This window comes from Orcinus orca, chromosome 12 (assembly GCF_937001465.1).
Source record: "Orcinus orca chromosome 12, mOrcOrc1.1, whole genome shotgun sequence".
Lineage (NCBI taxonomy): Eukaryota > Metazoa > Chordata > Mammalia > Artiodactyla > Delphinidae > Orcinus > Orcinus orca.
The window spans coordinates 58773850-58795557 of record NC_064570.1 but is presented as its reverse complement, the minus strand read 5'-3'; the positions used below and the strand labels follow the sequence as shown (position 1 = coordinate 58795557).

Here is a 21708-nt window from a genome sequence, read left to right as displayed (position 1 = left end):
AAATATATTTAGTAGCTGATGATTAGCAACCTGTGTGTTTATTCAACAGGAATAAGGAACTCTAAATCAACATGTTCTAATGCGCTGTCCTTCGCAAATGAAGATGACGCTATCGATTCACAATCAACGGGCATACATTTACTTTTTCTTTCTTTTAGGGGGCTAAAAGTATCGCTGATGAGTAGACTATAATCCCCAGTTTCTTACCTTGTCTAATTTGTGACCAACAGCTTTAATTTAAGAAATAGCTGCTCAGGACAAAACAAGTAGCTCTTGATTGTGAAACAGAGTTGTTTTGTTGTTGCTGCTCCCTGTACAAAGTGACCTGGAGGGCTTTTAATTAGTTCAGATACTCATAGGTTTCTGTGTTTCAGAATGTTTTTATTTGATGGTCTCATTCACCACTACTACTTGTTATATATTCTCTCTACATGCTCTGTACAGCTAGGAGTGTGCCTCTGAAGTAAAGAACACAAAAAATGAGGCTAGCAGGAAAGAGTCTAAAAAATTAAAGTCAGATACCCTAGAGGTGAAATTGATCTGGGTCTGCAAACGTGGTAAGTAAGAGCACGGTCTGAACTCTGTAAACTCGACTCAAGATTTAAGCCCATCTTTATCATTTCACTCAAATTTCAAAATATTATGAAGAGTCCCCTTGGTTGACGGATCCTGTTTCTCTGCTCTCTAACATGTGTCTTTCTGTCTCTTCCTTCAATAAACATGGCTCTAAGCAAAAGAGGTTTAAAGACGAACTAAATAGGGCCCCCACTTCTCCACCGGGATATACTGACAAATAAATAGGTAATTGTCTAATATATATGTAAAGAGTCACAAGTACAGATAGAAGGGATACTCAATCCATGCTGCAAGTAGAAGGGAATTAAGAAGATGGAGTGCTAGGAAAAGCTTCTTAGGGAGCTGTTTCTGTTATCCCTGAATTTCAAAGCTCTCCTTCTCTACTGATATTTTCCCTGTACTCTGTAAGCATGCTCAAGTTTTTCCCTCACTAAAAGAAAGGAAAATCTCATCAGCCCGGTGTTTCTCTCTAACAAGTGCCCAGCTCTTCCCACTCTCTCAGTCAGCCAGCTTGCTTCCGTGTGTGGTTTACACTGCCTCTGCTTTCAATCACACCACTTAACTAAAACTTTTCTAACTTGGTCAGTTTTGAACCTTCTTTCTTTTTAGAAACTCTTTATTTGCAGGAATTCCTTGGCATAGTTCATTCCAGTTTCTTCTCTTATCTTTCTCTTGATGCCAAATCCTTTCCTCTGCTCCCATTTTAAAAACCAGTGTTCCGGGATTCCCTGGTGGCGCAGTGGTTGGGAGTCCGCCTGCCGTTGCAGGGGACACGGGTTCGTGCCCCGGTCCGGGAAGATCCCACGTGCCGCGGAGCATCTGGGCCCGTGAGCCATGGCCGCTGAGCCTGCACGTCCGGAGCCTGTGCTCCACAACGGGACAGGCCACAACAGTGAGAGGCCCGCGTACGGAAAAAAAAAAAAAAGAAACAAAAAAAAACCCCAGTGTTCTTGGGCTCCCTCTGTGGTTGATTGCTCTGCACATTGTCCATAGTGATGTGTGTGTGTTGGGGGTAGGGGTTAGGGATGAGGGCAGGGGGGCTGTCTCATCCATGCTCAAGGTTATAACTACAACTTATATACTTATATCTGCCATCTCTAGCCCTAGGGTGTTCTCTGAGTTTCAGAATTGAATATAAATGTTACGAGATATCTCTCCTTGGCTGTGCCAGAGATATTTCCACATTTTCAAAATGGTCCAAAATTTCTCTCATCATTTCTTCCTCCGTCTACCCTATTCATGTCAAAACTTACTGCTCCTTAGGATGTTTCTAACTCAGAGTACTAGGGGTCATTCTAAAATTCCCTTCTTCCTCCCTCCCTTCCACTCTTCCTTCCTTCCTTCCTTCCTTCCTTCCTTCCTTCCTTCCCTTACAGACCCTCATCAAGTCCTTCTAAGTTTACCTCATAAACATTTCTCAACTCTTTTTCCTCCTTGGCCCAGTTAGTGCCTTTTAACTTTCTGGGCTTCTCTTGTTACACAGGAGGTAGGGACACAGGACTTTGCTAATGCAAACTTCAAGGATTATACTACTTAAATTGTAGCAAATTTTATTAAGTGCACTAATGGAAATCATATTTTTAAATTTGTTTGTAAATCTTCAAAATTATCAATGTGTGAAGGCAATCTGTTCTTCACACTTTATCCTTGAAAGTTGATATTAGCCCTCTGAAAGCACCTAAAAGGACTGAGGTAATGATAAATGAGAAAATGAATCCCTGGAATAATAATTAAAATAGCACCCAACTGAAAGATCATGGCAAAACATGCCATGACAGGTAGTGGAAATTAAAAACCAAAATTAATCAAAATATGAAATAAGCACCAATAATTAAGAACCCTTACAAAAATTAAAGATAGTGACTCCTTTAATGATGAAAGAAGCCTTAAATGTATGCGTATGATACATTATAACACAACCTGCTACTTGGTGGCAACCAGTTCACAAATATTCATGTAGGAAGAACAGAGGAAATGTTTCTTATATCTTGAAAGCTGAATCTAAATAAAAGCAAACTAATAAGCAAGTCTGATGACAGTTTTCTCTTCAGCATTATATAAATTAAAATTTTTAATTTTATTTCTTATATTGACTACAGAAAAGCACTTTGGGGAAAAAAAATCGAGATGATTTTACCTTAGAATTAAATAGAAAAACCTTTGAAGTGGGAAGTATATGAAGTAGTTTGACCTTTACAGTATTTTTCATCTTTAGAAATATTTCACTAAAATATTTTTAGAAAGTAGGACTTGAAAACATGAAGTTGATAACATCCTTAAACAGAGTAAATATTAACTGTATATGGAATAGAAATAGGTAACAGTTTGAGTTGGAGGGAGGCAATGATAAAAGTATCTGATAACCAAAAGCAGAAGAATAAGGAAATAAGAAATAAAACTGAATAAAGGTGAAAAATAAACTTAAAAGATAATGTAGCTTTTTAAAATAAATAAAATTGCTTTTAAACTATTCCTTTATTTCAATGTTGAGTTTTATTGGTAAAAAAGAGAAAATAAATAAATCCATGGGGATATTTTAAATTTTCTCTTAACCTCATGAATTCATTTCCAAATCTTCAGGTCATTCTAAAGATCAGAATGAGGCTATGACCAGTATAATATATGAGATCACACAAGAAGCATAACTTCTTCAAAAGATGGAGAATATTCCCCAGGGTAAAATAAAGCTTAAATAAAAGTCAAAATTATTTGAAGAGGTCACAGTTAACAGCAGAGGTCACTCGCTGAAGTCCTTGATGCTACGTTCATATATATGAAATTAACAATGTTTTGCGTAACGGTAATTGTTAAAGTGCATTTTCATCAAGTTTGATCTCAGATGTAAAAATTTCTGCCTCCTACATTATAAGATTAAGATTCTCTCTCAAAGATCCTAATCTCCACCTTCTCAAGAATCTCGGTCTTGTGAGTGCTGGTCTCAGCTCCTCTATCACCAAATGTCAAAATGAATGTGTCATATCTCCAGACAAGAATGAATGTTGCAGAAAAAAATATTTTAGGCAGGAGATGATTTTTCCTGGCTCTAGGAGGAATAGCATCAAAGATACTCCATGGAGAAACCTGAAAGCAGACATAACAGTAAGAAATGAACAGGTGACAGAAACTGGGTAGCAATTTGTCTTTCTTCATTTAGAAATTAGTTTTTAAAAAGAAAAGAAAATAGAAGATAAGAAGGAAGAAAGCATTGTTCTTTACAGAATGATGCTTGCTGTTAGGTTTGGATTACCACCAACTGTTCCAAAGCTGAGAAAGCACAGAAAGTTAAATGACAGGTGCATTGTATAACATGGAAGTCAGAAATAAAGGATGGCAGAAAGAGGCAGGAGAAACAGGAAGGTAATTACACTGAAACTGAATCAGGTACCTCTCAGGGCATTATAATATTTCTTTTTACTTGTTAAAGGCACATGGGTCTACAGAGCTCAAAAAGCTGGATTGGAATGACTAAAATTTTGACTTTGGCTACAGCTGTCACAAAGATAAAAGGCCTGGAAACGATTCAAAGTGCATCAGATGTCCCATTTCTTCCAAGAATCTCATCTATCCATTTTAAGTGAAGAACTTAACTTTGTATGCATTTCATGAACAGTAAATTAATCAGTCTCCTTTGTCCCCCTTAACTTACTCAGAAGTCCCAGGGCTTTTGTTTTTTAATCAAAAAGTTTTTTCTAAGGGGAAAAATATTACAGATTATTTCAAAACAATTACATTACAGTCTAGATTTGGTACTAATGATAAACAATTTATACTCTCCCATACACATGGTATCACTATATGTACTCAACAATATTATCATCATCCCCCTTCTCTTATACAGACCAAGTAACCCCAGTCATTTTGCTATTCTTTTGTTACCCAGTTTTCAGTACTTTCATTATTTCCACTTTTCCCCTTTATGCTCTTGTCAGCTGATTAAAATATAGAGTTCAAAGTCAGGCAAACAATGTTGGATACAGGGAGAGTCACTCTGTGGGGCCTTTGATGCTATGTCCTTATCTATACATTTTTCAAGACCAATAATCTCCTACCTACAGGCATTACTGACTCATGGTTAGTTCTCAGGTCTTTTTGTTTGTTTTTTGCGGTACGCGGGCCTCTCACTGCTGTGGCCTCTCCCATTGCGGAGCACAGGCTGCGGGCGCGCAGGCTCAGCGGCCATGGTTCACGGGCCCAGCCGCTCCGCGGCATGTGGGATCTTCCCGGACCAGGGCACAAACCCGTGTCCCCTGCATCGGCAGGCGGACTCTCAACCACTGCGCCACCAGGGAAGCCCAGTTCTCAGGTCTTTTTAATCCACAGTGCTCTTCCCAGTCATGACCAATTTTATATCTGTGAAGTCATTGTGAGATTTCTTATATTTGGGGATTTAATGTCACTCTGCCTACTACATCTCCAATTATAATTTTGTTCTCCAGCTGTGTTCACTGTGTCGATAATAGATCTCTGCTCTAAGTTACAATAAAACCAAATAAATTCAGGTCTTTGGGATTCTCCTTGAAGGCCCTTTTGGTTTAGTAATGAATTATTGGTCATTATCTAACCTCTAGAAATTTGCAACATATTTTCAATGTTTAGAAGTAATATGAGCAAAGAAAATATTTTTAATGTGTACATGGCTCTGCCTAAGGCTTATCAAATAATAAATACAAGTTTATAATTTATTGTTTTAAATTCCACATTATCTTTCTCTATATGAAAGGATCTGGGGGTTTTTTTACCAGAAAACATTAAATATTACAAAAGAATTTCTCAGTACATGATTGCCAACATTATGGGTTAGTTACAAATTCATCCAAATGAGCTCTGACTTAATTTTATAATAATATATTACTTAGAATTCCATTAAAACTAGACAGTAAAGTCTTAATTTTAGTGAATCCTAGAAAAATTAAATTGAGTTTGTTGCTAGATTTACCAACACCTGAGTTCCTGGAATATCCTGGAAGATGCCCCTTAGAAACTTTAAGAAAAAAAAAAGAATCTTTAGAGGGAAAAAGTAGTTAATGGGAAAGGAATAGCTGACTCTTCACAAGTGTAGTGAAGCGCCTCAAGATGCAAAGTCAAATTACATATAGCTGTCTAATACTGACTTACTACTGAATATGCTCTTGAGTTTTCAGTTTTTCTCATGAGTTGTGACAAGATGACAACAAAACTACTGCCTTAATTACAGGAAGATTGGAAGGTGTGTAACAGCCCCTCGAGATGACTGAAGAAATTTCACATGAAACACAAACCTCAAGACTAGCGTTTAAATATGCCAAGATAAAAATTTTAAAGTTACACAGAGACTATAATCTCAATATCTTTATCCGTTCTTTGATATATGCTACTGTTTACATTTTGAACCAAAAGACTACTACCCTTTTTTTTTTTTAATAAATTTATTTATTTTTGGCTGTGTTGGGTCTTCGTTGCTGCACATGGGCTTTCTCTAGTTGTGGCAAGTGGGGGCTACTCTTCTTTGCGGAGCACGGGCTTCTCATTGTGGTGGCTCCTCTTGTTGTGGAGCACAGGCTCTAGAGCACAGGCTCGGTAGTTGTGGCACACGGGCTTCGTTGCTCTGTGGCATGTGGGATCTTCCCAGACCAGGGCTCGAACCCCTGTCCCCTGAATTGGCAGGTGGATTCTTAACCACTCTGCCACCAGGGAAGCGCCTACTACCCTTTTTTTTAAAAGCAAAATATAAATATATTTTCTGAAGAGGAGTTACCGCCCTGATTAGAAGTCTTCTCTTCCCCACAGTATTATTCAACATAAAAACCATGGATGCTATAAAATGATGAATTTCTAATAATGTATTATTTCACCTAGTGGCATTATTTTTGTTTATTTGTTAGGCCAGATCTCACACATGAGAAAAGTTCTCCCGAAACCACTTCACAGCTTGCCACTGTCCTCAGTATTTGAAGATGACATACCTCATCATGATTGCTCTCCAAATGTAAGAGTTGAGGAAGAAACCAATGTACAATAATGCTTCCCACATATAGAGATGGCTCTTTACTTTTCAGTATCTCTTAGACTTGTCGACTGCCCAGATATTTTATTTAAAAAGATCCACACGCTTCTGACTGCAGCATGCCAAACTGCTCTGTCTACCCCCAATGGTCCCCAACCCCACCACGTGCTTGGACTTTCAGCAGCTAGGAAAACTTCCAGGCTTTTCTATTTTCTTTTCCTTTGCCTGCCTTTGCTTCTCTTCGGTCCACTGTACAACAGCAGCTCAGGAATCTGTCATTCATTCTCCAGGGAACTACAGCCTGGGAAGGTTATGCTGTGATGAGCCACGACACTTCTGTGCTGGCACAATGGCTATGTTCCAGCCCTCGCTTTGAATGATCCTATCTCGCCAGTTAGTGTAAAGTGTTGCCCATTTCTGGGCCAGTGAGTTCAGGAGCAAGGTTCTAATGAAGGCCTGCTAGGGCCGTGGAACTCTACGTAGGGACCGTCCCTGTCCTCTGACCACTACTAAATTCACAACCGTTCCTGGGGTTAAATGCATGTCAAAAGAAAGTGGATAATTCGTGTGGTCTGTGCATTCAAAAGCCAATGGATTTCATCTCTAAAACTTCCATATTACTAATAAGGTAAAATATGGTTTACTGAGTGATCCAGGAATAACCAAAATGACTACTGCTTTGGTGGTCAATTTAGATGAAGATAATTAAATTTATATTATTTATTCTTTAGATATAGGACTGAAGTCCAAGCCAAAACTGATGAGTTGATGCTCATATTCATAGCTAAAAAATTTTAAAACGAATAACTCAACAACTTTAGGAGACTCTCCTAATGATTTTACTGACCATTTAGGATACAGCCTAAACACCCAGGTTTCACAATGGATTATCTCGTCCAGCTCCTGTCTTCAGACAGGCGAAAAATTTCTACCCCGTTTTATGCCAGGCAAAAATTTCAAGGGCTGTTACTTGAGAGGAAGAAGGCTGGAGAACGTAGATATGCAGCTTCATAATTCACCCTACCTCTGCTCTACCTCAACACTCCATGTACTTTATCCTAACACCGGTATACGAGGAGAATTAGGAGAAATTTAAAAATTCAATGAAGTTTAGAACTAAAACTGTGGTTTGTGTCCAAACTAGTTTGAGTATTTCATTATTTGGGTGATCTCTTTTTTTTTTTTTTTTTAGATAATGTCTTAACCCAGTAGGTAATTTAAAAAAGAAAAAAGAATGAATGAAGAAAAGATAAAAGAAGAAAATGTCTCTAAACCTGATGTTGATGTCTCTAAGTGATTATAAATAGCTGAGCAAATGCTGATAGTAAAAATACGAATGCTTTCATTTCCAGAGTGGAGGGTAAGTGAAATTTAACTCATGAAAGTAATACTACACTTTTATTAAAACATTATGTTTCTGGAACATGTTTTAGATATATTATTTGTTATATGATATTATAGCTTTTTTTTAAAGATATTTATTTTATTAAGTAAATAAAATTTTGCTCTCTCCAAAATAATTTTAATTTTTAGCTGAGAACACTGTGATTGACTGTGCTTCATTATTTTTGAAAATCTTGTTTAATTTTTTTTATACAACAAACATATATTTCTCACAATCCTGGGAAGTCCAAGATCAAGGTGCCAGCAGACACGGTGTGTGATGAGAGCACACTTCTTGATTTTATGTAGAAGGTTGTGTTCATGGTAGAGAATCTTGTTTAATATTTTTGATACAGCAACTGTAAAGTCTGATTTTAAGTTGTTTATCTTATTACTTTCATTTTATTACATTATATTTTATTTCATTACATAAATGACCTCTATGCCATGTCTATAGGGCCTATAAAAACAATGTAAAATTTACACTCAGGGTGAGGTTCATTGTGCCTATATATACACGTTTCAAACTTTACTGATAATATGAAAACATATTGGCCAATTTCTTGTTACATATGTTTAGGTTGTCATTTTTATATCAGTGTGGCTGAAAAGAGTGCCATATAAGGGGTCCAGGTCTCAGATCTATCAGAGAAGATGAATAAATAGTGCAGTAGTGAGAGCAAGGGAAAAAGAGAGGGAGAGAGAGAGAAGGAGAGAGAGAGAGATGGGGAGAGGGAAAGGGAGAACACTTCTGCTAGTCCCCAGGGACCAGAGCTCCCACCCTTCTCTCAGGACACAGGGCATCATCTACTGTGCACACCAGACCCAGGAGCAGCTGCACTCTCTGTGTTAGGAGAGTGTTAATTAAATAGTATGAATTTATAGACACAAACAGCATATAAAGAGAGTTTTAGTGTTTTGTTCCCATACATTCCAATTTGGAGTCTCTGTGCTTTAGCACATCTTCACTTTGATTTCTCTTACCTTGACTATTTCCGGTTTACTTTATCTCTCTTACCTCCATTAGACTGTGAATTCTGTGAGGACAGGATTCTTGACTACCTTATTTAGCACCTCATCCCTGCAGCTTATAGCAATACTTAGCACATAGCTGGTGTTCAGTGAATATTTGTTGAGGGACTAAAGGAATAGATGAGTGAATTTGCCAACGTGGTCATGAATGAATTACGATGGGACTTCTGCCCTTCCCTCTTCACCCCTCCTTTGCCTGACTCTATCCTTTGGGCGTCATCACTGTTAACTGTTCCTGAGTTCTGGGACTTCTCCTGGATTCTTCCACAGCTACCAACTACCTCATCTCACCCACACATTGCCAGAACCCCCTCCCCCATATTAGTCACTTAAAAGGCTTCACTTCTGGTATGTCTGCTACCTCCTGCTCAGCCACATGCGTCTGATAAACTGGGGTCCTTAACATGGTTAAATTGTCCCATTTGCCATTCAGAAGTGGGTGAGCAGTATCTAATAATACTAAATATAATAATAGTAGTATACTACTATTATTAATAGTAGTAATAATAGTAGCCACTAGGTTGGATTTTTATTTATATAGACCACATCTAATTCTTACAGCATTATACCCACTTCACATGAGGTTAAATGACTGGCCCAAAGTCACACTGTTAACAATTAACTAAGCAGAAATTCAAGCCCACGTCCTTAGGCTTCAATGTCTACATTCTTTTCACCACAGGAGACAACCATCACCAAAGCAGCACTGCCTGCATCTCAGGGATATATAGAGATCTTGTTGATAGTTTCAAGGTTTTGCCACCACTTAATGATACAGCAAGGGTCTGTGAGTAATTCTGCTGGAAATATTGCTCACCTATAGTCAGAGGATCAAGTTTATCTACTCCTTTCTTTCTTTATATGGTTCTTTCTCAGGAGAGGTTTGCTTGCTTTCAAATTTCTGTAAGCCTACCTCATTAATGAGACTTCTGGAGGGCAGAACCTATGTCTTTGTTCTCTCTATTCCTAGAGACAGTATCAAGTATATCCTATTGTAAGGACTCATCAAACACTTTTTGAATTTATGAATTAATTGAATTGAATTGAATTGAAGGATTAGTTGTGTACACAGAGGTAGCAAGATTAAGTAATGCAAAGAGTACTGGTCAGAAAGATCTCTTTAATACAAGTTCAGTGCCATTTAACCATAATCTTGAGCAAGTTACTTAACCTTTCTGATTCTTCGTTATCACCTACAATCTCCTAGGATAGTTGTGAAGATCAAATGCCCAAATCTCAGTGCTTTTTAGAGAATGTGTTAAGTCCAAAGTAGGGAAGAAAATGGAGCTGTGTTAAAGCAAGAGTGGCTGAAAGAACTGACCTTGGGCAGACTCATCTTCCCTGCTAATTGGTTTATTTTCCTTTACCGCCAATTTTTTTTTTTTTTTTTTTTTTTTTTGCGGTACGCGGGCCTCTCACTGCCGTGGCCTCTCCCGTTGCGGAGCACAGGCTCCGGACGCGCAGGCTCAGCGGCCATGGCTCACGGGCCCAGCCGCTCCGCGGCATGTGGGATCTTCCCGGACTGGGGCACGAACCCATATCCCCTGAATCGGCAGGCGGACTCTCAACCACTGCGCCACCAGGGAAGCCCCCGCCAATGATTTTGATCCACCACCAACCTCAGTCTGTCCAGCTAGTCAGCTCCCCCAAGCATCTTGTCTCCTCCCTATCTCTCACACCAAAAGACCAAGTTTTGATATTTCCAACTTTTAATATCTATCATATCAATAAATTGGTCTCTTCTCTGTTCCCTCTGGCTTGGCTTTATTCCAGTCTCCATCACCTCTCTTCTGGGCTTCCTGCTTCTAGCTGGGCTTTCAAAACCAAACCAAACAAAGCAAAACTTTCTCTCCCCAAATGTTACTAGTGTGGAGCGTCCACATCTGCTGGATTTTCTGGGGTTGTACTGATTTTAAAAGTCATCTCCATATATCTGTAGAATGTCCTTGGAGAAAATTTTTTATTTTCTAATTTTATTTTTTTCATAGAAAACAACTTCCTATGTTGGGCCATATGCCCCAGGTTTTAATCAGAAGGCATGGTCACCATATCCTGGAATTGCCTTGTGCCCAGGAAAAGGGAAGAAAAGTCTCTTCCTCCCTCTTCTAGTTCAAAATGAGTCACCCCCAGCTCAGACCTCAGACTTCAGGCTAATAGTTACAGTAGTATAGCTGAGGAGCATTATGCTTTCACTAGGCTTATGAGGACCAAGCTTTAAATCAAACAGTGATTTATAACATTGATTCTTTGGAAAAGGGCATTTGGGTCCCACACAACAATCTAACAAATGCATTTTGGTAAAACAATCCATTTGCAAGTTGGACGCCGCCTTTATTACGAAGAAAATAGTAAATCAAGAATTCTCATCCCTAACTTCAACATTGCTAGAAAGGAGAGAATTGTGCACTAATCGTTTAATTGATGAGCAGAAAAGAAAAACTTTATTTCAAGCAATGCTTTCAAATCATTTCCTGTGACTCTGTTTCAGCTGTCTGCCTAATAAAATTCTGGAAATCTTTTTTTCTACATTTTCTTTTCCTTTCCTTCACCAACACTCAGTAAGATTTCATTCTAGGCCTGAGAATATTATTTGCTTTTCAGTAGACTCTGGTGGTAATAAAGCATTACTCATTTCGCTGTTTTATTTTCTTGAGACACAGAGCAAACATGCAGTAAGTGATAGCTCTGTTCAAACGCTACTGTATAAAACAAGTGAGCGAGACTCATGGCTCCTATCTCATCATGGAGAAATGGAATGATTTCAAGAACAGCACAAGCCAATACATTAAATGAAGGGATTTGTATCTCTTGAAAAATTTCACCGTAATTCCTCCAAAATATTTTAGAACAATTTATTGTGTTTTATGGTAACACCTTCAAACTAGGAGCTCTTTCTCCTTGATTTTAATGAGAGAGGGAGGTTACTGTTTACATGATTACGTACTGAGGTTATTAAATTTTATAAGATCTGTTTTGTCCTGTTGTTTGGTTTTCCTTTTTAAGATTACATTAACGAATCAGATTTTGCTGAGAAACTATTTACAGTTTTTACCAAATGCTTCCCTTGAGGAAAACAGTGATTTTCTTCACTACTGCAAATACCAAGAATAGTATGGTTTTCTCTAGATGAGTGAAACTAGAGAATTCTCTCTCTGAGAGCATAAAGCAAACTGATTAAGTCAAAGAAGTGTTATAATCCCTATGGGAAGGCCACATCCTTTACTTTTTAAATATTCTCAGCAAAAATCAAGGAGATCTCACAGGAAGTCACACCATGATCCATCATCATATCTAAGCTATTTGCAAGCCCTAAGCAGGTCAGCATAATTTACACTTGCTAACCATGTAAACACACATGAGACCCCTAATTGCTGTGAGTAACCTAGCATGTTCTCCCTTTTTTAAATAATAAAAAGTAGGTTAATAAAAAGGTAAGTCTCTTTTGTTAAATTGATTAAATATATTTGTATATATGTTACTTTTCAATGTCATAACAGCAACCTCAGATACAATCCATTTTTAAGCATTTATGTTTAAAACATGGTACCCATTCTCCTATTTTGATAAACATTCTCAATGTTCAAAATACATGAAACACATTGCCAGATTCAATTATAAGAATTTATTTAATGTTACTGAAGGATCCATATAGCAAAGAGATTAGACTTGAGCTCCAGTGCAAGACTGCCTGGGTTCAAATCACAGCTCTCCCACAGATGGGCTATGGGCAATGAACAAGATTCTGACCTCTTTATAAACTCCTGTTTTTTCATCTGTAAAATGAGAATGAAAACTGTCCCTGCCCTGTATGGTTGTTGGGGTGATTAATACACTTAGAAGAGCTCAGGACCTTGCATGTGGGAATACACCCTGATATTATCTTAAAGTAGTAACACGCATCTTGGGGGTTTTGGCATTATATTTGATACTTTTTCCAAAAATAAAATGTAAAATATTAGCATATCTTTATGTGTGATTGAAGAAGTTACAGTTTTAGCCCTTGACTCTGATGAGAACAGGAAATTCTGCATTCTGCTTTTCAGTTTTAACAACTCAAGTTTTAGTAAACAATTGATGAAGTATACAAGCTTTTCTGCTCTGAAGTTAATCTGTGCTAACTATATCCATAATTTTGTTTCCACTATTCACAAGCAAATAAGAACAGGAATGTACATCAAAGGACAAATATAAAAGAAGAAAATAAAATTCTTGTACAGTATATTTCACCTACTCTGGCAAATTGGCACTATTTAATAATGTTTGTCCAGTGAAATTAATTTGAATCCTTGAGTCGTGCCTTATAGATGAGATAATAAATTTATTGAAAATTGTGAAAATACACATTTTTCCAGACTCCTGATTTGCACCTATCTGTTCCTTATAGGAACAAATGGTCTAGCAACCACTACTGAGGTTGGCTGTCCTCAGACTAACTCAGTGATGCTGTCTCACATTTCTGAGTTTAGCAATCTGGAGACATATGGGGAACGTGTGAGCTGGTCAGCAATCAGCAGAGCTTGATTCAGTCACAGAATATCAATTAAGAGAGAGAGTAGGCTAATGTTCCTTCCACTAGAGAAATGACTGGAATATTATGTCTCCCTTTGCCTACCCAGTGACAGCTGACTTGTGCCCATAAACTGGGGCACGGACCTATGAGTTTACCTACTTCGATCAGCTTTATTTTCATTAATATGCCCAAGCTGTGACTTTGCAAGAATATTCCCCGAGGGTATTTGTATTTGCAGTGATCTAATATACACACTGATATTGGCACACTCTGTAACACAATCTTGAAATCGCCACACACGATTCACGAAAAGCAGTGTGGCTTTGCCCTAAAGATGATCCTACTGTTCAGTGACTTTGAGTGCTGAGCGTTTTCTTGTTCAAGACAGCAAAAAACACCTACCCTCTCAAATGCCTGGAATTTGTGTAAAAAGATAGAATGAGATGGAAGAAAGAGAGCGAGAAAGAGAGTGCCTGCACAGAGAGCTTATCCCTGTTTACATTTTCATCCTGTGTCTACTGGATTGATCCCCTACTTCATGTCACCTCACCAGGCTGACAGCAATTCTAGCAGAGAGACACAGGGTAAGAGGGACTTTGATTCATCCCCTCCCCCTAAGTCCCTGCCTGTCATTGTCTGCTCCTGAGTAAGCAAAGTGAACATGGTCAGAGAGGTCTGGGGCTGCAGGAGCTGTGTTTTCCAATCTCAGGGGCGGCCACCTTCTCATCAACAAATCCATGCAGGCATTCTCTGCATTATGCCGTTTTTCACTCGCAAGTTTTGTTCTTCACCAGAGAAGCACTTAGCCCAAATAAGACAATTCACTGTGGAATTTTGTGTGTGTGTGTGTGTGTGTGTGTGTGTGTAGATAGACTGAGTGAAAGATTGAAAATTTAGAGGTTTATTTTAAGCCTTCATCCCTATTTTTAAAATGCTAATTCCTCCCCCTTAGTTCTTCCAAAAATTGCTCTGCGATGTGATCACAAATACTCATGTGCATAAATTCCCATTATCATAATAGGAGCGCTGCAGTGAGGCTTCTCCTGAAAATAAATTACTCCGTAGAATATATTAGGAGAACTAAACCCAAACAAGCTAAATTGTGTGTTCTCCCATCCTGTAAGTTAAGCATTTGAAGATACAAAACCAATTGCAGTTTTCATTTTACGTGTATTTTGTTTTCTTTTTTTATTTGAATCTTATCTGGTTCATCTACTCTCTTTTTCTTTTTAAGAAATAGAAGACATTTCAATTATTAAATTTCTTATTTTCTTTCAGTAGTCTTAATTGTTCTTTTAGCTGCCCCTCTCTTTTCAACTCATTGTAGTCTGTGTCAATATCCACGGCTGACTACAAACACATGAATATGTATGTTCTCAAAGGGAGGAGAGGCATCCACTAGGGCAGTGGGCAGTCTAAAGGCAGAGAACAGGCTGAAAGTGTGTGCTCTCGTTCTGATAGTGCATAACCTTGAGTTTGTCACCAACTTGGTTTTCTCTCTCCTCATTTCTAAAATAGGGGCAAACAGACCAACTCTCCTACCAATTTCCCAAGGATGGCATAGTTACACGGATTATATAACCTATAGGAAAGGACTTTAAACTTTAGGAGAAGCATCGTTGAATTCAAGGTGATTCAAATTAATGATTCTCATCTTCGAATTTCTGGTAAATATTTGTTAGCAACTTTTAGATATGTTTGTAAGTTAGTTTAAAATTTTTAACTACTGGGGAAGTGAATACGTTTGACCTGTATTCAAAAGGGCTAGGGTTTCAATGCCTGCATTACATAGGGTTTTACCCTTAGGGATGAAGGTTGCTGAGAATGTTAAAATCACCTTTAAAATGACTCAGAGGTGTCTCTGCCTCTCTTGCTCCCAGCGGTAACCACCACTGTCACTGATTCAAGGGGAGATAATGGTTAATTAAGAACTAACTTGATGACATCTGGACTAATTTTAAAATATATAAAATCTTACTTGATGCATTTTAAAAACTGAGCTCTGAGGGGTTTTCTTTTAAGTTCAATGTGAGCTTGAGCTTGTGAGTCAAATGGACACATTAAAATATCTTTAAGTTAAGATTGAAATTTGTTTTAGATTATGCTTGTCATGAAAGGCATAAACCAGCCCACCTGCTTTGTGAATATATCAGACAAATGCTGTTCATCATCCTATGCATTTTATCTTCGACGGGCCCAGCTCCACTCAGCTTTTTACTGATTTATAAGAGAGATCCACACAGGTAAGAGGTGATACTTGGCCAAGTAGAGAGGTTCATAAGAATTTTTCAGATGCATGTGTTCCTTTTTGCATGTCTTCTTTTCCACATTTGTCTATCAGGAATGGTAACTTTTTACATCAATTCCAGCATATTGCTTGTGCCACTTTCATGTCTTGGCTGGCTACAAAGTACGTGTATACCAGACTTTTCAATGACACACAGGAAAAAAGCAAACTCCCGCAAGCCAAGAGGAAAAGGATTTAAAACTCAGTGTGCATCCCCGTTAGGGGAAAGGGAGACTATTGCAGAAACAAAGAGTGAAGAGAAAATTCTATCCTTGGAAGCTTCACAACGACACAACCACAGCTTTTCATGTAATAGCTCAAATGTTCCCACTACAGCCATTAACAATGTAATGAAACAAATCACTTGCTATCCGTCACAATTATGATCGATGGAATCCAACTGGTCTAACGTGGGAGAAAAAAATCACATCTCAAAGTGGGTTCATTTTAGAAAATAGTGAAGTTTAGCAGGGAGGGATGACACTTATTTCCCATAAACAGTATCAGCAGGCATTTCATCTATCTAAACCAATAGATTACTGTCTTGCTATATCTTTCCCCTGCAATTTTCCCTTTTTATTTTATTAGGCCTAGTGGAAGATTTCTGGCTGCCTGTGTGAACAAGAGAACTAGTTTAGGACCACACAGAAAGTAATATTGAGATAAATATAGCAAAACTGTGTTAGAATTGCTCATTCTTTATTCTGCAGGTAACTACTCTTGCTTTTTTGGGTTTTCATTTTTTCTGACTCGGCTTCTCTATTCCTACCACCTTCAGAAGTCTCTTTAATCGGGGTACGAGTTGCTACACTTTGTAGGTGATAATAACAAAGACCTATATTTAGAGTAGATAATGTACTATATTATACAAGGTATGTGGCCAGTGACTTTATGCTACACTTCAGAAGTCAGTTCTGTTTTAAAAGTTATGCCTATGAGTTTAAATATCTTCTCCTTTTGAGAGGGAAAGAGATAATGCAGAGGGTGCTTAATTTAAACTGATTCACAGGACAAAATATAATCATAATCATAGATAACACTTACTAAATACCTGTTATATACCAAATAAGCATATGTGTATGATCTGAATTCATTCTGCATTCCTGTGGTCTTAGTAGCTCATTTTTTAACCTCATTTTATGGACTGGGAAGCTGAGGCTTACAAAGGCTAAGCAACTTTCTCAAGAGCAATGAGCTAGTAAATTGGACTGGAATTAGAATATAGGAATGTCTTCCTGAGAGTCCATGTTCTACGCATTGATGAAAGTTCCTCAAGTTTGAAAATTCTTTCAGACTTAAAAATATACATGCATATCATTAGGCACATAACATTCATTGTAGTAGTGGTACTTATCAATACCACAAAGCTTAAAATTACTGTCACTGTGTAGAGCAATGGGCATCAATGTATTCATCAGTAAGTTCATAATGTTCACTGAACTCCCATAGGCAGGACCTACTTATAATGTGATCAAGCAGATAATCCAGAATTGTATTTATATTAGTATTGAAATGAAGATATAAAAACATAAACTGAAAAAAACATTGTAGTAAAGTGCAACCCCTGAGAATATGATCTACAACCCCGACTGGAGAAACTGTGCCCTCCATCACACTGACACAGAGCGAGCTCAGGGCTGAGTACTGTGGCTGCATTTTGGGAAGTGGTAGGTGAAAATGTGCTGATTCTTCTAAACAGAGGCATTCTGTTTTCCTAAGAGGCATACGTTATGTAAAAACATTTCATCACTGACGCCTGAGTTAAACAGCTGCCGTCACAACCTTGAGGAAAGTGGGCCTCTATCTAAAGGGGTATGAGTGGGCACAAAACTCCAAGCCTGAAGGTATCTTCCCCTCTGTTTATCTCTCTTTTATACAGCAGACATTCTGAGAAAGGCATGAATTGTAGAAGATAACTGGTACAGAAAGAACAAGAAAAAATAAAAATAAATAAATGCTTGAGACGCAGATAAATTTAAATTTCATTCCTGGGCAGTGAAAAGCTAGTGGATGCATGCAATAGGGGAGGGAAGTCAAAGAGTACAGAGTTGGGTCAAAGAGACTATTTTGAAGTAACACCTTGGGTTGATTGGAAAAGTGAGATGAAGCAAGGCCTGGAGAACTCTTAGAGGACAGGAAATGTGGCTTTCCTAAAAAGGTGAGCATTTATTAGGACCCAATGTGGGTCCTAATAAATATTAATAAATGTGATAAATAAAGAGGTGTCAAGGCCCCAAATTAAGAAATGACTAAACTCTGAGTAATGATTTGGTGCTAGAAATGGCTGATATTTAACACATTTGGGGTACTCCAAAAATAATGATTAAATAATAACAAGAAGGATATAGTTAATTAGCTTCTCTCAGGGGAAATGACGTTTTAGAAGTGTTTAAGGAAAGTTTTGTGCTGGAAAGGGAAGAACTTAAAAGAATGATGACTGTTCCTTAGCGAAGCCAGGAGATCATTAGTGCAATAAAGCTAAGGGTGGGCACAGAGGTTGAAATGAGGTTCTATATCCCAACCTGTGAATGAGGAAATACCTGTCTAAAAAAAAAGCTCAACCTATTGCTTAAACATTTAGAAAAATGTTTAAGAAAAAAAGAATTATTTCTCATTAAAGACCAAGTTACTGAATAAAGGACTTTGTGATGCTTGCTTTTATGTGTTCACTTGACTGGACTAAGGGATGCCCAGATAGCTGGTAAAACATTATTTCTGGGTATCTCTGTGAGGGTGTTTCCAGAAGAGATCCCCATCTGAATCTGTAAACTGAGTAAAGAAGATCACCTTCACCAATGCGGGTGGGCATTATTCAATCTGTTGAGGGCCTGAAAAAAGAGAAGAAAAAGGTGGGGGAAGGGTGAATTTGCTCTCTCGGCTTGAGCTGGGACACCCATCTTCTGCCCTTGAAGTCGGGGCTTCTGGTTTTTGGATTTTCAGACTTGGACCAGAATTTACAGCATCAGTTCCCTTGGTTCTCAGACCTCTGGACTCAGAACAAATTATACCACTAGGCTTCCTGGGCCTTTACCTGGCACTCAGCAGATTGTGGAGCTTCTTGACCTCCATAATCATGTGAAACAATTCCTATGGTAAATCTCCTTTTATGTATATCTACATATATCTTATTGGTTCTGTTTCTTTGGAGAACCCTAACTAATACCGACTCCACCTCAGCTCCTGTCCATTTCATCTTTCTGGTATTGTTTTTCTAGCATATTTTGTTTTCTAATTCAAGTCTAACTATAAAGACTAGAAAGGATTTACCAAGTTGAAGATAGAAATGACAGATTGTACAGTAACTTGAAAATGAAAGAGATAAACAGACATAAGAAACAAACAAAAACATGATTTCCATAGTACAGAGGAGGACTAAAGAGTTACACAGCTCATTCTGAAAATGGAATATGGAAGTTAGGCCAATTGTTTAAATCACTAATTCTCCAATAACTCAGTTCAGCTGGACATATATAGAATAAGAAAACAAAACAAAAGACAAAACCAAAACAAAACAGTGGTTTATATTCATGCTAGATCACCAACGTGTTTCAAATTTTCTGAGCTCCCCAAGTTGAGTTGGCAACTGCCTATTTTGTACTCAAATCCGTATTTTCAATCTTCTTTTATTATAGTACATTTTTCACATTAGTTTGTTTCTGTTTTAGTTATGCCCATTATACTGTGAGCTTTTTGAGGGCACTAACCATATCTTATTCGTGTTTAGCCTATCCTGGGAAATAGTTGGCTAAATAATTGTTTGTTGAAATTAATTGAATCAAATTAAAATGATAGCACAGGTTTAAAATATTACTAATCCCAACTGGTTGCTCCATGTTACCCACATGACTTAATTATGATTCTTCTATAGCCTTGCTACTCAGGGTGATCCACAGAACCAATAGCAACGGCAACACCTAGGAGCTCGTTTGAAATAGACTCAATTCTCAGGCCCCATCCCACACCTACTGAGTCAGAATCTGCATTTTAACAAGATCCCCATATGATTCATCTGCACATTTGAAGTTTGAGAAGCATTGATTCATCTATATTAGGTCAGTTTTCATGTATCCATTTTTTAATAAGCATTTATTGTGTCTACTATGTGCAGAGAATGGTTCAAGGCACTGAGGATAAAATGAAGAACAATAGGTACAGATCTTATAAAGTTTGTATTTCTAGCAGCAAAGACATGGTAAAAACTCTTATAATGACTTATTTAATTAGAATATAATGATTGCTCTGTTGGAGAAGTATAGGAGCTATGAGAGATCTGGGGAATGAGGGAAGGTTTTTCTGAGAAACTGAGGTTTGAACTAAGATCTTAAGAATGAGTAAGGGTTAGCTAGGGAAAAGCCTGTGGATAGAAGAAGGGCTTCTAGGAGAGGGGATAGCAAATGTGAAGACTGCAGGACAGAAAGATGTGTGGCATTTTGGAGGAACTTAAAATAGCCAATGTGATTGTAGTTCAGAGAGTGAGACAGACAGTGGAAATAGATGAGACACAGCTGAGATACATCATTCAAGACCTTGAAGATAATGCTGAAGAACTGATTTTGATCCTAAGAGCATTAGAAAGCTATTGAAAAGTGTTAAGCAGCATATTAATATGATAAAAATACATTAAAAAAACTCTCTGGCTGCAGTATAGAAAATAGAAGAAATTCAAAGTTGAATGCAAGGAGGCTGTTCTAGTTATCTATTGCTCCTAAAAAACTACCTCCAAAACTTAGTGATTTAATGCAACTCTTTTATTTTTCACATATTTTATGGGTCAGGAATTTGGGAAGGATTCAGCTGGGTAGTTCTCTTATTCGTGTGGTGCCAGTTTAGGCATCTGGGGCTGGAAGATCTGCCTCCAAAATCAAATGTCTGCCGCCTTGGTTCGTTCTCTCTCTTTCTTTCTTCCCTCCCTCCCTCTCTCCCTCCCTCCCTTCCTCTCTCCCCCTACCCCTTTCCTCTCTCTCTCTCTCTCTCTCTCTCTCTCTCTCTCTCTCTTCCCTCCCTCACCTCTCTGTCCCTCCAAGAAATCTTATCCTCCAGTGTCTCTGTCCATGGATTAGGCTTCTAATAGCATGGTAGTCTCAAGGTTCCAAGAGCAAATACTACAAAAACAAGAAGTACAAGCTGCTAGTTTTTTAAGGCTTGAGTCTGGAAATTGGGACAGCATGAATTAAAGCAGTCAGAGAAGCCAGCCCAGATTCATGGGGAGGAGATTTAGAACACAATCCCCCCTCCCCTGCCATGGGTGAAGAAGAATTTTGAACCATCTTTAATTTACCATAGAGAGGAAGTTGACAATTATGAGAATAACATGAATTTTGTCATCTCATCAAAGTCTATTTTCTAATTTGGAGGAAAGTCTCATGTCAAAATAAGTCGGATATGTCCATCCCCTGATACTTGGGATATGGGCATATTTCCTAGTCTTAGCAAATCAAATATTCTCAAACAGAAGTGTGACTTTGAATGAAGAGACCTTGGCTTTGATATCTGTAGTCTTACTTCCCATGGTTTCTGTTGATATGCTAAAACCACTTTTTCCAGCATTCAACCATCAGTTACCTACCCAATATTAAGGCTACATTAATTTTCTAAATAAGTCACCCAGAGTTGGTTTCTGTTGCCTGAAATACAGAATTCTGATAATTGGAGTAGTTCAAGTAAGAGTTAATGGTAATCTCCACTCAGTGGTGGGGCTGGAAAGAGAAAGAACTTAGCAGAATCAAACAATGGTAAGGAGATCAAATATATTGTGTTGGATGACGTATGAGATGAGGGAAAAGATTGCCAACTTATATATATGGCTGACTGCTATTTGCTGAGATGTGAAACGTTGGAAGAGGGTGACATTTTAGGGGTTCTTGCATGTTTTAAGTTTTGAATATGCTGATTTTGAAATACCTCTGAGAGATTTAAATTGACATTATATAGGTAATT

The 21708-nt window shown here is 38.0% G+C and overlaps 1 long non-coding RNA gene across 2 annotated transcripts; it reads left to right on the top strand.

Moving 5' to 3' along the window:
• Positions 1-444: 444 nt before the first annotated feature.
• Positions 445-15124, top strand: LOC125960609 (uncharacterized). 2 transcript variants are annotated; one of them, XR_007470419.1, is made up of 3 exons: positions 445-557; positions 7752-7919; positions 15003-15124. It is a non-coding gene; the product is annotated as an uncharacterized LOC125960609 (long non-coding RNA). The 2 variants fall into 2 exon arrangements; XR_007470420.1 differs by lacking the exon at positions 445-557 and adding an exon at positions 7168-7187.
• The last annotated feature ends 6584 nt before the right edge of the window (positions 15125-21708 follow it).